The sequence below is a fragment of the Hyperolius riggenbachi genome, chromosome 1 (assembly GCF_040937935.1).
Source record: "Hyperolius riggenbachi isolate aHypRig1 chromosome 1, aHypRig1.pri, whole genome shotgun sequence".
NCBI classification, from domain to species: Eukaryota; Metazoa; Chordata; class Amphibia; order Anura; family Hyperoliidae; genus Hyperolius; species Hyperolius riggenbachi.
Window position 1 is genome coordinate 264,992,674 of NC_090646.1, and position 16,293 is coordinate 265,008,966.

At 43.4% G+C, this 16,293-nt stretch overlaps 1 protein-coding gene across 5 annotated transcripts in view; it reads right to left on the bottom strand.

Moving 5' to 3' along the window:
* The window catches only part of ARHGAP24 (Rho GTPase activating protein 24), a 682,757-nt gene that overhangs the window by 186,376 nt on the left and 480,088 nt on the right, over positions 1-16,293 (bottom strand). Inside the window, exon 1 of one of the 5 annotated variants that reach the window (XM_068233504.1) lies at positions 679-1,009. The exons of the other annotated variants lie outside the window; for them this stretch is intronic. The gene's annotated coding sequence lies outside the window, so the exon portion shown is untranslated. Of the gene's footprint in view, positions 1-678; positions 1,010-16,293 lie in introns of those variants that run through there. 5 annotated transcript variants of the gene reach the window in all.

A 16,293-nucleotide genomic window follows, 5' to 3' on the forward strand; every position in this document is an offset into this window, starting at 1 on the left:
CGCACATGTTATCAACACAACAAAAGAGATATGCGTTATCAACACGCCAACAGAGGTATCAACACGCCAACAGAGGTAAGCTCATACGTCAATATAAGCACATAAAAGCAGTGGAGTAGCTTCAAAGCCCATTATCAAAGCAGAGATCTGCAGAGGCTGCAGCTGGTTATATATAATAATGTAACAAACAATTATATGGAATATGTTATATTCCATTATCTACTGCTAATCTATGAGCATATGATCATCTTGACACATTAAAAAGCAAATACAAAAGTCAAACAATCACCAGTTGCCTATGTGCACAAGGCAGTACAGCAGCCTAATAAAGCATACTTTGGATTGGTCAAAGGCCACCTCTGTGTAACAATATAGCACTCCTAACAAAATAAAGAAGAGTAAATTACAGCAACTGGTCTGTAAAGTTCCCTTGGAAGCTTACCACCCACGTGCCAGCCACTGCTCTATTGACTTGCATGCTTTCACCCACAGGACATGGTTTAACTACAAAGAACAGCTGTCACACAGACTACCAAGCTTGCAGTGATTTCCAGAATAAGATACTGGACAAGGTGTTGGCTATTACAGAAGTCCAATACAGCAGTGTATGGCACACGTCTGCACCATGCCCAGCTGATGTGAAGATACAGACAAGAGAAGCTGGCACAGAGGACTCACCAGTGTAGATGTTTGTAGTGGATAGACTTCCCGTCTACTAGCAGCCTGGCTCAGCTTCCTATAGCAGTGCCTTCCTCGCATCTGTTCCCTGCCTCATTGCTCAGTCACTGCAGCTTCTCCCGTGACTCCATCACCCAGGAATGGCACTACACATCCAGCAGGAAAACACTGCTGCCTTTTCACAATCAGGCAGGAGATGTACTTTTAGCAAGGTCACTGGAGGAAGAAGAAGTAATCTGGATGACAGAGGAGCGTGCGAGGAAGAGACGGAGAGCAGCTACACTACAGCAAATGCCTTGCTCCGAATACTCCTATGCAGCGTGCAATTGAAAGCTCCAGGAAGTAGAGGTTATAAGGGGAATTGGATTTGATCATCAAAATAGAACTTTGGCCATCCGCAGGACGTGTAGAAGTCTACAGCTCAGCACAGGAGGACTGCTTCCACACTTCTGCTATACTTTTTAATTGAGTTCAGAGGTCAAGTGCTGTTGGTTTCATTACAGAAGCAGCGAGATTAGGCAAGAAGTAGAAATGACTCCTTCAGAATTCTCCTTTGATTTCTTTTTTAACTTCTCAGAAGGCTGTTCAGTTTACAAGCCGGACAGGAAATTCCTGAAGAAATGTTTGAACAATACCTTCAGCTGCTTCTGTCTCAAAAATAAAGTGTTGATAGCAGAGCTGCAGTGAGGACTGGAGCAATCTGCCAGCAGAGGAGTGATCCTGCTAATGGAGGCATTTAATTAAGACTCTGCACAGTTATGATTAAATACTGTATACAGTCTGACAGTCTGTCTGTAAGCCCTGACTAATGGGAATACCAGAAATGCTAGAAATGAAGATAGAGGAGTAGCCTGGGCAAGGAGGTTGATAACTTGAGAAATCAGCCTTGTCTGGAGGATTGCTTCATTTTTGTATTTTGAAAAGAGAAAGTGACTATAGAAACAATAATAATTAAAGGTGGCCATACACTGGTCGATGTGCCATTAGATCGACCAGCTGACAGATCCCTATCTGATCGAATCTGATCAGATAGGGATCGTATGGCTGCCTTTACTGCAAACAGATTGTGAATCGATTTCAGCCTGAAACCGATCACAATCTGTTCAGCTGCTCCTGCCGCCTGTCCCCCCCCCGTATACATTACCTGAGGCTGGCTCCCGGGCGTCTTCTCCGCACTGCACCGCACCGCTGTTCTTGCTCCATCCCGGCGCTTCCTGTGTTACTCCGTGACCAGGAAGTTCAAATAGAGCGCCCTCTATTTCAACTTCCTGGTCACCGGAGTGACACAGGAAGTATAAGCGTACACTGGGACATGCGGAAATGCGGTGCAGCGAGGAGAAGAGGACCCCGGAGCCAGCTTCAGGTAATGTATACATGCTCGGATCGGGCCCGAATCGTACGCCGCAAGCGACGCGCTCCTACCGCCGGGCGATCGAGGGTAATTTCCCGCACGGCGCGATCGACGGTCCGATCCGATTTCGGGAGGGAATCGGATCGGCGGGTGCGTTTAGCGCAAGCGATTGGCAGCAGATCCGATCCCAGGATCGGATCTGCTGTCGAAACGGCCGTGAATCGAGCCAGTGTATGGCCTGCTTTACATTTGAAAAAAATGTTGGTGATCATTTCTGGTGATAGTTTTGAGGATGCAGAGATGTGGTATAGCTGAGCCACTTGTTCTGTTCTATGTAGAGAGGAAGGGGCAGAATAGCTAAGTTAGTGGTAAAAATAAGGGGCCACTGGGTTATGGGTTGGGTATCCCTTTGCCCAATACCATGTGTTGTGACACAATCACTGCTTAGTCAGGAAAACCCCTTTTCTGCAGGCTGTGTAACCCCTCCTGTAATGATTAATCTAGAAGCATGATGTCTGCAATAAACAATCAACATATTTTTGGCTTACTGTCAACCCAAAACAATACAAGAATGGTAAAGGAGTACAATTAGAAAATTATAAGAATTTAAAAAAATTACCATCAATGGATCCCATCAAAGGACATTATATAAAGTATAGTATGTCCACGATATCTCTAAAGGTACCCTAACTGCAGTACCCCAACTGGAAAAAAGTAGAACTAGAACCAAATAAATGAAGTACCATAAGCTGAGCACTTTTTCTCCCTAAAAAATATTTTATCTTATATGCCAAATACAGCGCCACAGAATATGATGGCACTTTATAAATCAATAATAAAGGAAGTCCCCGACTTACGATCAGCCCGCAGATACAAACCACCGACCCACCACAATGTCAGGGTCTCCCTGTATTGTCCCCCAGTGTCCTCCGCTCCCCCCCCCCCACCATGTTTCATCTGCTCCCCGTGCACAAATGTAAGTAGCAGCAGCAGGGCAGTTTCTAGGCTAAATTTTACCCAGGGCGACGCTGTAAAAATTGCTCCCCCTTCCCGCCACCCGTGGACTCGCAAACCCTTACTCTTTAGGGACAGTCACACAGCCACAGGTCACAAGTAGATCTGCCTACTTACTAGTGACCAGCCTTGCATCCAGGAGGAAACAGGGACAAGGATAATACACAGGCGAAGAGAGCCCAGAAAGCCGACTCCTCCATGGGTGCCACGCACTGACAGCCTGTGGTAATCGCGCTGGTAATCTTCTTTCTTTTTCCATTTGGCTGCATTGCGCATCACCAGCTCCCTAGCGGTTATATCCTTCTGCCTGTGCCCCCCTTCTTCTACTTGCTGGTCTGTGCCCAGGGTGGTCGCCCTGTCTCCACTGCCCAAGAAACGGCCCTGCACCAGTAAGGCTCACCTCATCCGGCGGCGATCAGAGACCTCTCCTCTCCTTCGTTGTTCCCCTAGTGCCATCAGATTGTGCCATCAGCAGAACTTAGCACTAGGAGAGCAGTGAGGGAGAGGTCTCTGATCGCCACTGGATGAGGTGAGCTGCGCTGCGCTGCCTCTACTTACATTTTATGCACGGGGAGCCTAGGAGACATGGGAGGGGGGAGTGGAGGAGGACAGAGGGAGAAAGAAGGGGACACACAGGGGGAGAAAAGAGAACAGGGGGACAGAAGGGGAGCAATGGAGGACACAGGGGGAGCAATGGAGGACACAGGGGAAAGAAGGGACACATGGGGAAGGAGGACACAGGGACAGAAGAGGACACACAAGCAGGCAAAGGAGGTCACAGAAGGGAGACACATGAAAGACAATAATTTGGGGAGAACATCTGCAAGACACTCCTAAACCATGGACGAATCAGATTTAGTATATTTTTTCACCTGGCTTTTGCCCTCTAAATCTAGGTGCGTCTTATAGTCCGGAGATATGTTTAAACTTATGTTGCATACTGGCCTATGTTCAACTCTTGTGTTTCTTGCTGTACTTCTATTATAACTTGTTTTGGGCATGATTGCATACATGGCCTGTGTTTCTGCATACTGGCTAGAAATTTGATGAAAATTAGGCTCTCTATATGTACCGGATTCTGTGGATTTACAAGATGCTTGAGGAGCCAAAATAGCTTCCTATAAATCAGAATCAATATCTACATTTTTCAGTGCAGATATGCACAGTAACATAAGGTAATCAATACCCAACTGAACAGTTTACTTAAAACTGAATTATACAGTCTGTTCAATGATTTAAATAATACATTCATTTTCCTACAATGAAAATTGTGACTTTCCAACAGGGGAAAGACAAATCAGAGAATATTTTATTGCTTAATTTATTCTAAGGACACAGGATGTATGCTTTAGAATAGGACAGAGGTTCTATAAACTGAACTTCACAGCTCCCATAAATTATTCCTATCTCCTGCAAGTTTACAATTCCACTACATTATGTGCAATAAGTATGCAAACACACTATGGAAATGCAAGACACACATGTTTTTCAGTTGCCTAAATGACAGCAACAGCATACCAAGCAGCTGGATTCAATGGGAATCCTCAATCTCATACATGCAGTATAATTCCTTTTAATAAGTCTAGTGGAGGAAAATGTGTAACTGTGAAACAGGCTCTAATACCGTCTTCACAATGTGATTTAGATCATAACAATTGTCTTTAACTGATGGCTAAAGGGCCCGTCTATGTAAAACTGATATTTCAGAAGTATATGGAGTGTATTCTAGCAAAGGGGTGTCTTGCCACTGCATTTCATGCTCTAACCTTAAATACCCCCGGCCTAATTTTAGTCATCACTGATCTTAACCCCTTGATTACTGCTACCCTCCCACAAGACCTCCTAGACCTTGCAGCTAACCTTTTCCTTACCAAGGGCCTAACCTTAACCCTCAGGCTCCCTGCACACTGCAAATCAGTTTTGCGATTCCGTTTCCGATTTGCAAATCTGATTTTCCCTGAATGCAATCAACATAAAAACAGAGGAAAAAAACGCAGCATGCATTAACGATTAAAAATCGGAGTCGGATGTAAAAACCGATTAAAAATCTGAATCGCATGCAGTGTGCAGGGAGCCTCAGGCTGGTTTTACGTTTAAATGGTGCAGTGATCGCTCAGCAGGGGAGCCTGCCGCCGCATCACCCCACCGCAGAAATCGGTATTCCTTTTTCATATGCATAGCGCCATCCCCCCTCCCAGCTCCCTACTGGTCAGGATGTACGCCACTGGGACTCCCATCAGTCCACGCATGCGTGCCACGTTGCACCGTGCTCCTGATGTTCACACTTGCTGTGTCACCTGTTGACTTGCATTGCTGCATAATCCATGTGGTAGGCACAGATTGTGTGGCAATGCGCTGCAGACTTTGCATCCGGATTTGGATATTTACAGCGCACCGCGTTGCATCCTGTCAAGGGTGCAAGTCTCCATAGATTTGCATGACCCTTGCGGCAGGGCAGCGTAATGCAGGGCAGCGCACAAGTGGAAAAGGGGCCTCAAAATACGCCATGCTTGCGAAAAAAGATTTTTTTTCTAAAAGTACATTAGATTGTATACATAGAAGTCCAAAAGTGCACTAGTCCAGATTCTATACAAAAGTGACATAACTATTTAGTTTTCATGGGCTCATCCTGTTTATACAAATTCCACTAAGAAGCATGTAGAACCTCACTTAAAGAAATGATACATTCTGACATGTAACTGTTTAAGATAGGTGAAGGCTGGGCCAGAGCTTGACAAAGAGGATTATACTAATACTAATATGGACCTTCTGGAATGTGAGTTAAGGCACCCTGCTACATGGGGCATCCTCAGTTTTATACTTTGAACTGTGTTTCAGGTACACGTTGATATGCAAAACGTTAAAGCGGATCCGAGATGAAAAACTAACTATAACAAGTAACTTGTCTATATATCTTATCTAAAGTTTAGATAGTTTACACAGCAAATCTAGCTGCAAACAGCTTTAATAGAATATGATTATTTTTTCCTGTGATACAATGACAGCAGCCATGTTGTCTGTAAACATTACACAGAGGCAGGCTTATCTGCATCTTAAGCAAAAAAAACCTAATCCCCCCTCCTCTCCTCTGCCTCTGAAATCTCTGGCTAGTAATACCTCCCCCTCCTCCTGCCCAGACTGAGCTCCCATGAGCCCTTGCTACTGTCTGAAAGTGCCTTGGCTCTCTGAAAACCTGTGGGCGTGGCTTGTTTAGTTTATAGGGAATTAGAGTATTAAAACAAAGACAAAAAATGTATTTGGCTTGAGGAATGCCCTATAAACAACAGGAAAGGAACACAATTATGCAATGGGTAAAAGTTCATCTCGGATACACTTTAAGACCATTACACCATAGTCATTCTTCTTAACCTCTTGCCGACCGCGTCACGCCAGTAGGCGTGGCCGCGGCGGCAGCCCCAGGACCGCCTAACGCCAATTGGCGTAAAGTCCTGGGGCTCTGTTTTGCAGGAGATCGCGCGCAGGCTGCGCGCGCATCTCCTGCTTGGGGGGCGGAGCTCCGCCCCGCCTTCAGTCTCCGAGCGGCTATTGCCGCTCGGGAGACTGTTAGACGGCGTGATCGCCGTCTATTTACTCTGTGCAGCGCTGCGATCAGCAGCAGCGCTGCACTGGGGACAGCCGTGTGACACGGCTGTCCCCCTGGGGGACAAGAGAGCGATCGGCTCTCATAGGCAGAAGCCTATGACAGTCGATCGCCGTAATTGGGCGGCTGTCTGGAGGGAGGGAGCGAGGGAGGGAAGGGATTTAAAGGAAGAGGGTTTTTTTTTTTTAAAAAGGGCAACACAAATATTTATTAAAAAATAAATAAACATGGGGGGAGCGATCAGACCCCACCAACAGAGAGCTCTGTTGGTGGGGAGAAAAGGGGGGGGGGGGAATCACTCGTGTGCTATGTTGTGCGGCCCTGCAGCTTGGCCTTAAAGCTGCAGTGGCCTTTTAAACTAAAAATTGCCTGGTCACTAGGGGGGTTTAGCCCTGCAGTCCTCAAGAGGTTAATCTGTCTTTTGTACATAACATTAGAGACTTCTGCTACCCAAGACTCTCACATCAGGTAAAAAGGATCTTATTTAGATTTCCTTCTACCTCTGTGGAATTTCTGACAATGAAACCTTTCTTTCAATTAACTTGTCTCATGTCTTTGCTTACAGGAGATGTCCAGACAGAAACAGGTAAAAAGGGCACCAAAGTGTACTGGTAAAATGGGTGCCGTCATACGCACCAATGGTAAAAGCCACGATTAGCAGAAAGGGACTACCCATGATGTATACCTGCAATTTGCATAGCGGGTAGTCCTGGCACCCACTATTTCATTGGGCGCGCCCGGGCATCCAAATGATCTTGTATGCAGCTAATCATAAGTTTGTGACAGAGAAGGTTTACAGGGTTAGGAAACGCCTAGGGGGGCTTTTGCCAATTGGAGACAAGTACTGTGAATAGGCTGGAGCTCCCCATTAGCTTGGGTTTGGTAACATCCCAAACATGTACACATGCTCAGAAAACTCCTACCTGTTTCTAATTGGAACACAGGCCAGAAACATTCTCCTATAATATTGATTTCCTATGCTTTGCAGTTTGTTTAAGATCTTTTATATGTCTGTTGACAACAACTCTCTAGTGACTTCTGAAGTTATGATGTGATTTCTCTTAAGAACTCCATGATGCATTACATAAAAGTCCTCTAAATGATGTCACTTATTGCAGTTCATTTTTAAAAGCCCTTATCCTTTACTCATTATCTTCTCTATAAGAGTAATAAAATGCATTTGATTATATTTACTGTATTTTACCACGAATCACGTGACGACACCAGTGGCTGGTGGGGGATAAAGAAAGATCCTGGTGGGGCACAGACGGCAGCAGGCAGGCAGCAATTATGCCCAGGAGCGGCGAGCCAGCCAGCAGGCAACTTAGGCCCAGTGCACACCAAAACTGCTAGCAGATCTGCAAAACGCTAGCAGTTTTGGGAGCAGATTTCAGTGCGATTCTAGGCATGTTTACAGCGGGTTTCTAAACATACCTAGTGGTTTTGGCTGCGTTTTTGTGTAGCAGATTACGCAAATTGTTACAGTAAAAGCTGTACTGAACAGCTTCTGTAACAAAAACGCCTGGCAAACTGCTCTGAAGTAGCGTTTTTCAGAGCGGTTTGCGTTTTTCCTATCCTTTACATTGAGGCAGAAATGCTTCTGCAAACCGCAAACGTGCAGCAGGAGGCACGTTTGCAGTTTGCTACAATCCTCAAACCGCCGGTGTGCACCATCCCATTGAGATACATTAACCGAGCGGTTTGACAGGTGGATGCGGATGGCGGATCGCATCAAAAACCGCTCGGTGTGCACTGGGCCTATCTCATGTTGCTGAATGCAACTCTGCCATTTGGTCATGACGCTGCTACAGCACACTGTACCAGGAGTGTCCCAGTTGAAGAAGTTCCTAGTGGCCTTGTAAAAAGAACAAATCCGTCTCTGCTTGTGGGTGACTAAAAAGTCCTGCTTGGGATCTGGTATGTGCAGGCAGGAGGCAGAGCAGAAGCAGAGTATGAGAATGTTTCAGATTTCCAAGGCTTTAGTCAGAAGCATTACAACTCTAGACACAGATCTAAGCATGTTATCTGATAGCTTACTACACAGAGCTCCCAAATGTTAACTTTGCATCAAACAAGCCTTTTTTAGCTGTCGGTTCCTTGACCTGCAGCAGCCCCGCTAAAGATGCTAACAACCAGTTTTGCCACTCTCCTGGCTCAGCACCATCTTGTTGTTCACATCACACAGGGTTTGGTCATATGCACATTAATTTGATTGGCCCAATTCCAAGCTGCATACGATTTTCATTAAATTTGCCTGCAAGCCAAAAATTGTTTGCATCTTGTTGACCATCTCTGCTGGTTGCATTTGCTTGGTATTTTCCAGATGTCTGGTGATTGTTGCTAGCCATGCAGCAACAACATGCATGGTAACCATTATGTAACCAAATAACCAGTAACCAAATGTGATAAAAAGAGCAGTTAGCAATGGTGCAGCTGGCCATCTATGTAAATGAGCCATACACATTTATACAACATAAATTCTATTCTTATTCAGAGCCCAATAACCCTTTACAGAGTTCTTCTTCAGCACTTAGAGCAAAGACATTGGACAGGATATCTGTCCAGTATGGAAAATAACCAGCTCATCTTTTCCAGTAAAGGCAGATACAAACTGGAGAGCTATTCCCTTCAAATTCCACAGGTTTTATGATGCGTCTACAACTTCACATACAAAACAAACCAGGAAAGTAATACAAAACATATGGTTATTTTACACGATCAGCAGAAAATGGCATAGAATCGTATAGCTATCCTGTTTCACTCTGCTAGTTTCTAATACAAATTTCATTTACCTTCATCTTTATTAACTTTATCAACGCCAAAAGAAAACATAAGCAAGAAATGTAATGGTCACAGAATCATTAAAATGGTAACTTTAGTAAAAAATAAAATTATATAATTTGTAAGATATTTTATAATTAAATATTCTTTCAACTTCAACCTGTATCTGTTGCAATGATGATGTTTTTAGAGATCCTGTTGGAAGCCATAGCAATGGTATACAGTTTGGTGTTACTCAGAATTCTCTTTGCTGTCTGGTTTGCATTAAAGTGGTATAAAACCCTGACATAATATTCAATAAAAAAACATGTTTTCCTACTTTTTATATGCCATACGGTTATCATATTTGCATTTGTGCATTAATATTATTATTCATTTAGAAATTATAGGTTCCCAAAACTACAGTTTTTTGCTTTGTGAGCTGACTTTGCATCTTATTAATAACTGGTTTTATTCATTATGTATTGAAGGCAGACATACTTTGACTCTCTGTCTGTGTCCAGCTGCTTCTCCACAGGCAGAGAATGTGTCACATTCCTTACTTAATACATTTAAGTAAACACAAGATAACATAATCTACAACTTCAAATGCATCCACATTTCACTGCACTGAACTTTCACGTTCTGTGTGTAACCCTTTGAATGCTGGTCTAGTAAAAAAAAAATGCTGATTGCATATAATATGCTGTAAATAATGATGAAATGCTGGGTTACATTCCGCTTTAAGAACTAAAATGTATTGCATCCTTTTCTACCTCCTACTGTCTTGCTGGGTTTTCTGCAATGTTACTTTCATTACATATAAAGAAGGGATCCTAAACCGAAACAGGGAAAAAGGCAACAGGAGTCCTTATGGAAAAAATGGCCCCACCATAGGCAGCTATTATAAAAGAATTGATTTGCGGCATAGAACAGAAATTTGGGTGCTTGGCAAGCCTGCTAACGGGCATCTCGGTGCACCAAAATTTACCCTTTTAGCTGCAAATCGCATCTTTTATAATGGCCGCGAGGAAGAAAGGTAAGTTTTGGCACCGGAGGCGCATGACTAGCTGCAATGAAACCGGCTCACGGAGCTCTGCTGTCATAGCGTGGCGTGACTTCAATAATCCCCATTTTTTTAACCAGCCGTCTCTGGTCCTTAAAGTGAATCTCCAGACTAAAAATCGACTCAGCAGCACTGAAAAGGCCTGGTGTTTCTTTAACAGTTTCACAGCATCAGAACTTTGTTTCTCTTATACAAGCCTCATTTTTAGCTGCACAGAAGAAAACTGCCTGGGCATTTTTCCCCTGATGCTGTGCAAAGCATGATGGGATTTCTGATGTTGTTCTCGTTCTGCTGTTTTGGTGCAATTTTTTTTTTCTACATTTTGAATTTGACATTTGAAGCCTAGGGTGCGCAGCTGGGAGGAATGATCAGGACACAGGACAGTTGGAACTGTCTCCTGCTCCCTGTCACCTCCGTTCAACCAAAAAGATGGCTGCCCCCATGACAAAGATGGCAGCCCCGATGAATCACAAACATTTGCCTGTTCTTTTAAAACAGGTTGGGTAAGAGATTATATTACTTATCTATTCTAATTAACATAACTAATGTAACTTAATGACAGTATGTTTGTTTAGGCTGAAGTTCCCCTTTAAGGGTCCAGAGACTGCTGGTACTCAAGTGGTTAAGCTACGAAGACCTAGACAAATTGTGTTTAGCAGAAGAAAAAGGCAGAGCTAGTGCAGCATTGTTAGTAATCCTCCATCTATTGAAGAAAAAATATAGCTATACAGCTGTGTCAGCTGTTGAAGTTGATCAAAAGGAATAAAGATGGAGTCCATAGGTTTGTTGTCTCCCTGCCCGATTAAGTGATGTGAAATGCTGAATACAGCAATAACAATAAATCTGTTTTTCCACTTATTGATTTATTTATAAGTGGTCATTTAAAATAAAAGAAAACAAATTCTACCAAAAGATGTTGTGAAAGTCACACCTGTTGTATGAGGAAATAACTAGTGCTGTGATCCCGGGCAAATACAATTTTGTCACACTGTTTCAGGTATTTCCTTTCTTGTGGTTTTCACATATAGATTGGGATATCATAAATGTTTTGTGTCAAAGAGAGGATATGACTCTTTCATGCTGTGTCCTTTGAAAGCATAAAATACAGAGACTGCCAATTCTTATACAGAAATGAGAAAAGCCTGGAAATGACAATGAAAGAGTTGTAAGACAGGATATTATGAGCATAATGAATGATGGGAAATGTCTCATTTGAAGTCCTGTTTCCCTCTATCGCTAGTAAAATATATGTGGCATACACACATACTGTATACAAAAGAAACTAGAACAGTAAGAATATGCCTCTTACTGGTCACCAAAGGCACAATTACTAAGCAACTAGAAAGAAGGGTGCCATAGCATATGAGTTGTTCCTACTACAAAATAGGACAAGTTATATGAGTACACAAAAAATGTCCTTTTTGTAAATATCCGAAAATAAATTAAAATGCAATTTAAAGAGAACCCGAGGTGGGTTTGAAGAATATTATCTGCATACAGAGGCTGGATCTGCCTATACAGCCCAGCCTCTGTTGCTATCCCAAACCCCCCTAAGGTCCCCCTGCACTCTGCAATCCCTCATAAATCACAGCCACGCTGCTGACAAACAGCTTGTCAGAGCTGACTGTGTTTATCTCTATAGTGTCAGTCTGCTGCTCTCCCCGCCTCCTGCAGAACTCCGGTCCCCGCCTGCATCCCTTCCCTGCCTGCTGATTGGAGGGAAGGGACAGGGGCAGGGACCGGAGCTATGCAGGAGGCGGGGAGCAGCTGAGACTGACACTACAGATGTAAACACAGCCTCACAGCATGGCTGTGATTTATGAGGGATTGCAGAGTGCAGGGGGACCTTAGTGGGGTTTGGGATAGCAACAGAGGCTGGGCTGTATAGGCAGATCCAGCCTCTGTATGCAGATAACATTCTTTAAACACACCTCGGGTTCTCTTTAAAGTGATGGCTCTAAAGAGAGGATACTTGTGCAATGATAAAGTAAGGATCTGCACATGCATATTCTTATCAAGACAAGGCAAGAGCAAGCAATCACATATATATAAATACTGAGGTCTGCACAGCTTGGATTTGAAGGTGAAAAGGTGTTTATTTACAAAGGTGCAGCAATTCAAATATACATCCACCATACACAAACAATCATACAATCCAAAAAACACGAATCAAATACCAGAACCCCTTTAACTGACTAACTATACAGATATATACAACAATATGCAGAAATGCAGATCACACAATATATACAATGGCATACGCAGGAACACAGACCTCACGATATATACAGGAGTGCATAAACCAAATCAGCATACAAGAGAATAGTCAGACAGGCAGTAATCAAACCAGGTAATCAGAAATAATAGAAATATAGACAGTATGCAAGAGAATAGTCGGACTAGCAAGGGTCAATACCAGGAGTTCAGAGTACAAGGGCAAGGATCAATAACCACAGGAAAATGGCCAGAGTCACAACACTGCAAGAGTTCCAGAGTTCCAGAATGATCTAGCAATGTTCTGCTAGCAAGTCCACCCTTAAGTATGCAGCACATTGATCAGATGACTGGCCAGAATTTCCTCACAGTTCTATCTGCTGGTGAGCTGGGGAACTGCACAGCTCCCAGCAAGACGAGAGGCATCTGCTGGTAGACAGCGGAAGTCCACACCAAAGTTCCACAGTGCTGCCACCAGCAGGATGATAAAGGCATAGAGCCTGACAGATGCAATTAATGTTGGGTGATAAAGAAAAACCTCTCTGGCAGCCTCATATGTCAAAAATTGAAGGGCTGGTGGTCAGATAATCAAAAAAAAGAATCACTCCAAAAAATGTAAAAAATGTAGAGGAAGGAAGGGGAGGGGGGGGGGAGAAGACTTGTGTTCGCCACAAAAGTCTGGTGCAAAAGTTGAGGATGCAAGGACTGGGGAACAGTCTGTGTACATGGATAGGGAACTGGCTAATGGACAGAAAACAAAGAGTTGTAGTCAATGGATCATACTCAAAATGGGTGACTGTTAGCAGTGGGGTCCCACGGGGGTCTGTACTGGGTCCAGTGCTCTTCAATTTATTTATTAATTACCTAGTAGATGCAGTAGAAAGCAATGTTGCTATTTTTGCAGATGATACAAAATTGGGCAGAAACATCAACTCTCAGGAAGATAGTGACGTATTGCAACAGGATCTGGATAGGACGGCTATATGGGCACATAAATGACATATGACATTTAATGTTAAAAAATGTTAAGTCATGCAGTTTGTTCGTACCAATGGTCTAGCACCATACAAAATAAATGGGATACAGTTGGGGACATCAAACTTGGAGAAGGACTTAGAAATACTCATCGACAACAAGTTAAATAATCGTATTCAATGCCAAGCCGCTGCAGCTAAAGCTAATAAAATTTTGGAATGCATTAAAGGGAAATAAAAATTCGAGATGCTAGCATAATATTGCCTCTGTTTAACTCTCTAGTAAGGCCACATCTGGAATATGGAATTCAGTTCTGGGCACCACATTACAGGAAAGATATTGCAGTTTTAGAGCAGGTGCAGAGACGAGCAACAAAATTGATACGATGGACGGAAGGTCTCACTTACCAAGAAAGGTTAGATAAACTGGGTTTATTTAGTCTAGAGAAAAGACGACTTAAGGCCCATACACACGTCGGATTTGCGCGAACGACGGGTCGTTTGAACGTTCCGTCGTTTGCACGTTTCCGCATGAAATCCGGCGTGTGTACAGACTATCGTTCGGGAGATAAGACTGGTTACCAACGATCCGCCGGGCGGATCGCTGGTAACCAGTCTTATCTCCCGAACGATAGTCTGTACACACGCCGGATTTCATGCGGAAACGTGCGAACGACGGAACGTTCAAACGACCCGTCGTTCGCGCAAATCCGACGTGTGTATGGGCCTTTAGAGAGGATCTAATTAACATGTATAAATACATCAAAGGACAATATGAAAGGTTGGCGGATGAGCTTTTTGTCCCTAGGCCTTATCAAAGGACTAGAATACATGATCTGCGCATGGAGGAAACGTTTTAGCCATTTATTTAGCAAAGGGTTCTTTATCGTAAGAGTAATTAAGATGTGGAATGCATTGCCACAGGAAGTAGTTATGGCAAATTCTATACCTGCATTTAAAGGGGGCTTAGATGCTTTCCTTGCGTTGAAAAGACATTCATGGCTACAATTACAGGGGAATGCCCAGTAACGTTGATCCAGGGATTTTATGTGATTGCCATCTGGAGTCGGGAAGGATTTTTTTCCCTTTTGGGACTAATTGGACCATGCCTTGTAAGGGTATTTTGCCTTCCTCTGGATCAACAGGGATATGTGAGGGAGCAGGCTGGTGATGTACTTTGTTCTCTGGTTGAACTCGATGGATGTATGTCTTTTTTCAATCCAAATAGGAGCAAATGAACGGTATCAGTGGGATAGAGAAGGGAAAAGGAGACTAGTGCAGATGGGCTGTGTAGGACCCAGAAAAAGTGACACTTGGAGAGATAGATAGATAGATAGATAGATAGATAGATAGATAGATAGAAAGAAAGAAAGAAAGATAGATAGATAGATAGATAGATAGATAGATAGATAGATAGATAGATAGATAGATAGATAGATAATTAGATACTGTTAAAATATGTTAGGCTGTGTTAGGCCCAGAAAAAGTGACACTGTCAGGAACAATTACCACAGAACACTTACTTATGCTGGTTGGCAGTCACTTGCTGGTGAGTGCAAATGGATTTGCGTTAGGAGGCCTGGCTGCTGTAATCTTGCAGCTAGTGTTGTGCTAGTTTTGCTCCTGTGTTCCTTGCCCTTGTACCTTGTCAGATTGATCCTGCTGTTGTTGACCTTGGCCTGACTGACTTTCTGATTTGTTGCTGAACCTGCTCATCCCTTACATAGCTTGTCTGACTACCTGTAATGGTGCTGAGCCTGCCTTGGCTGACTACTTGATCTGGCATTGACCTTGGCTATTTATCAAAACTCAAACGCTCCTGTCTGTCTGGTCTGGAAACTCTGTTCCCAACCTTAGAGTTCCAGACTACAAGTCACAGGGGTCGCTGACCTTACACTGAAGGCTCTGCCTCCAGGTATATAATTTACCTACCTATCTATTACTACATTGCAGTTCATAGTTTTAGCTGATCAGAGCTAATTGGCTACAGCTATTGGTCATTTGGGAGCCCAATGGTAGGGTTAGGCATTAGGTGGTGGTGGTGGGGGGAGAGGGGTTAGGCACTTACAGGAGGGTTTAGGGTTAGGCATCCAGAAAGGAGGGTTAAGGTTACGGTTATGTATTTCACTTAAAGTAGAAAGACTTACATTCCTCCTTTATGCTAAGCTATACTCATTTCTTTTTTTTTCTAATATCCTCTAAATACCATCATTTTAATAGCTACACAGTGGTCAAATGGTAACTACCAACCTCTCTTCCATCTAACTTTTGCACTCAATGTGAGCCTGGCACTCTGGACCAAGTTATTACCAAAAGGGGTGACTGCATGGGAGGAGGAGAGGTATTTCAGCTATAGTCTTTCTTTTACAGTCAACAGCAGGACACCACATCATTGGTCCAAGGGACAATGCCCAACCAGGAGATAGGAGGGGCTAAAGTTCATCAAGTGTCCTTATGAGGTTGCCAGGCAAAATTACGGTGGATAGATCTTTATTCATAACAACCTTTATGGGGTATTTTTATACATTCTGGAAGAAAGTTATGCTAAACCCTGAGAATCCCGACATATCAGACATAGAACTGCCAATTTCTCTAGCAAGATCAGCAATAGCAGCAGTAATATTTCTATCATGAC